Here is a 3,367-nt window from a genome sequence, read left to right on the forward strand (position 1 = left end):
GAGGCCATGAGGCTTCCAGCAAGATAGCCTCTAAGTGTCTATGAAGGTTTCCTCTGACTGTGGTCAGAAGTTTTACAATCCTAAGAACTTCATGGACTCCATCAAAGCTTTCCATATTCACTCCTCATTTCATATTCCTGAACCAGATGTTCTTGATACAGGTCATTTTAATGATCACTTTAGCAGTAGAATGAGCAAAAGCTTTTGGACCCTTAGAGTTGTTTGGTGTGTACCTGGCTCTCACTAGCTGTGTGACTTTGGCCAAGTTATTTTCCTTCTCTGAATCTGAATTTCTTTTTTAGAAAAAAAAAAAAAGGTTAATACTGACTTTAAAAGCTTTTCAAGGAAGTCAGAGGACTGATGCATATTAAAGGGCTTCAGAGAATGTAAAGGCCAATAAAAATGTAGGTGATTACTATGATGTCAGCTTAGGTGATAAATAACCTGAAGTAAAAAAAAAAAAAAAACATATTGAAACATATTGAGTAGAGTAGTAGCTTTCCCCTACTCTTGGCATCTGCAGACCATTTGTGGTTGAATGGGTTCAGAGAATGTATTGAAGCTTTCAGAGCCTACCTGCTACTAGCATCACCGTTGTCCTTCATCCATGCAGCTCATAGGGTGAATGACACAGTTTGTTAAGACATCAGTGAGATGATGTCTAGTATTATCAGACACTTTTTAATTCAGGCCAAAGAAATCAGAAAATATTTCATATTATCATCACAAATGCTGAAAAGAAGATAAATTTCTGGAACTCTAGGAAGTCCAGAGATATACATCAAAAAGGTCTGAGCTCTCAGGGACAAATTGACCAGCCCATATGGTACAAGAACACATAAATACACAGTCTCAGATCTAGCTGAGAGTACGGGAGTAAGTGGCCTGGATGAGGGTACAACAAAGAGATTACATTTTAGCTCTTACCTCTATAAGGACTCTGGAACTAGAATTCCTTGGTAGAAATCCTGGCTCTGTTGTTTACTATCTGTGAGGTGCTAGACAAGTTAATTAATCTCTGTGTGCCTCTGTAATAATACTTATCTTACAGTATTATTTTGAGGATTAAATGAATCAATATCTATAAAGTGCTTAGAATAGTGGCTAGTGCATAGTAAGTGTTACATAAATATTATTTTAAAATATTAATAAAAATATATACTTTACTTTCCTTATTAGGGCATTAAGGTTTTTTTCCCCTTTATCAGGCACCTATGTATCTCTCCATCCTCATTTTTACTGCTTCCTCTTAAAGTTGCATTCTCCAAGAATGAAATAGGTACAGCACTGTCCAATCATGCCAGGTGATTATATATCTCTTTGCTTTAGCCTTGCTCTGGAATGCTCTTCCTATTATGTTCATTAAGAAAATTCCTATTCTCTTTTCAAAAGCCTAGTCAAGCACCACCTCCTCCAGGAAGCCTTTCCTAATTATTACCGTCTTGTTTTCTCATCTTCTTGATCTAGATATTCACTTATTTTCACAATTTCTTTGTCATTAACCCCATGAGTTGCATGGATGAAGTACAATGGTGATGTTAATAGCAGGTAGGCTCTGAAAGCTTCAGTACCTTCTCTGAACCCATTCAACCACAGATGGTCTGCAGATGCCAAGAGTAGGGGAAAGCTACTACTTTACTCAATATGTCTTTTTTACTTTAGGTTGTTTATCACCTAAGCTGACATTGTAGTAATTACCTACATTTTTATTGGCCGTTACATTCCCTGAAACCCTTTCATATACATCAGTAACCTGACTTCCTTGAAACTCATACACAATTCTATAATGATGGCTCACATTTTGTACTTCAATTATTTGTTTATGGGACTATATGCCACGGTTAGACCATGAGATCTTAAATGGTGACCATAATCACCATAACCTCACTGTCTTATTTTTCCCCAAGCCTTGAAGCTATAGTTTGTTCCACAGTAGAAGCTACAACAATATTGGTTGACAAGACTTAGATGCTATGCATTTTTAATAACTACTGATCTTGTGTCATTCTTGCAATGACCTGGTATAATAGACATTATTATTAGCCCTGTTTTATGGATGAGGAACTTCAGGTTGAGAGAAATTAAGGGTACATCAAGGTCTCAACCAGCTAATGAGTAACAGAACTGAAAGTTAGTGCCAGGCCTTTTTTAATTTTTCAAACACAATGCTCTTCCTACAGCAACACTTTTGTTATCTGCCTGGTGCGGCGTGAGGCGGAGCCCAAGCTGTTGCCCTGTCTCCACTCCTTCTGCCTGCACTGCCTGCCTGAGCCCGAGCGCCAACTCAACGTGCCCATCCCGGGGGGCAGCAACGGAGACATCCAGCAAGTTGGTGTAATACGGTGTCCAGTATGCCGCCAAGAATGCAGACAGATAGACCTCGTGGATAATTATTTTGTGAAAGATACATCTGAAACTCCTAGCAGTTCTGATGAGAAATCAGAACAGGTGTGTACTAGTTGTGAAGACAATGCAAGTGCAGTTAGCTTTTGTGTAGAGTGTGGAGAATGGCTATTAAGACGTGTATTGAAGCACATCAAAGAGTAAAATTCACTAAAGATCACTTGATCAGGAAGAAAGAAGATGTCTCAGAGTCTGTTGGAGCATCTGGTCAGCGCCCTGTTTTCTGCCCTGTACACAAGCAAGAACAGTTGAAACTTTTCTGTGAAACGTGTGATAGACTGACATGTAGAGACTGTCAGCTGTTGGAACACAAAGAACATAGATAACTGATTTAAGGAAGAAACTGAGTCAGAATTACTGCATATCAGCTTTAAAGGTGGAGAAGGAAATGGCAACCCACTCTGGTGTTCTTGCCTGGAGAACCCCAGGGACGGCAGAGCCTGGTCTGCTGCCGTCTATGGGGTCTCACAGAGTCGAACACAACTGAAGCGACTTAGCAGCAGCAATAATGGCTAGCATTTATCAATTACTTGCTTTATTTAAAGCACTAGGCTAAACCCATGCTGCTGCTGCTAAGTCACTTCAGTCGTGTCCGACTCTGTGCGACCCCATGGACGGCAGCCCACTAGGCTCCACCAGCCCTGGGATTCTCCAGGCAAGAACACTGGAGTGGGTTGCCATTTCCTTCTCCAACGTGTGAAAGTGAAAAGTGAAAGTGAAGTTGCTCAGTCTTGTCCGACTAGTAGCGACCCCATGGACTGTAGCCCACCAGGCTCCTCTGTCCATGGGATTTTCTAGGCAAGAGTACTGGAGTGGCTTGCCATTGCCTTCTCCGAGGCTAAACCCATACCACAAATTATATCATTTAATCTTCTCAATAATGCTGCAAGCTTATCCCATGATGATATTCCTTAACACATGAGGAAACTGAGACATAGAGAGGTGAAGTAATTTGCCGGAATTC

General features: G+C 40.5%; 1 pseudogene; it reads left to right on the forward strand.

Moving 5' to 3' along the window:
- Positions 1-1,519: 1,519 nt before the first annotated feature.
- On the forward strand, positions 1,520-2,729 carry LOC129563910 (E3 ubiquitin-protein ligase TRIM33 pseudogene; annotated as a pseudogene).
- Positions 2,730-3,367: the final 638 nt, after the last annotated feature.

The sequence above is a fragment of the Moschus berezovskii genome, chromosome X (assembly GCF_049115385.1).
Source record: "Moschus berezovskii isolate FMDL1 chromosome X, NW_MosBer_1.0, whole genome shotgun sequence".
NCBI classification, from domain to species: Eukaryota; Metazoa; Chordata; class Mammalia; order Artiodactyla; family Moschidae; genus Moschus; species Moschus berezovskii.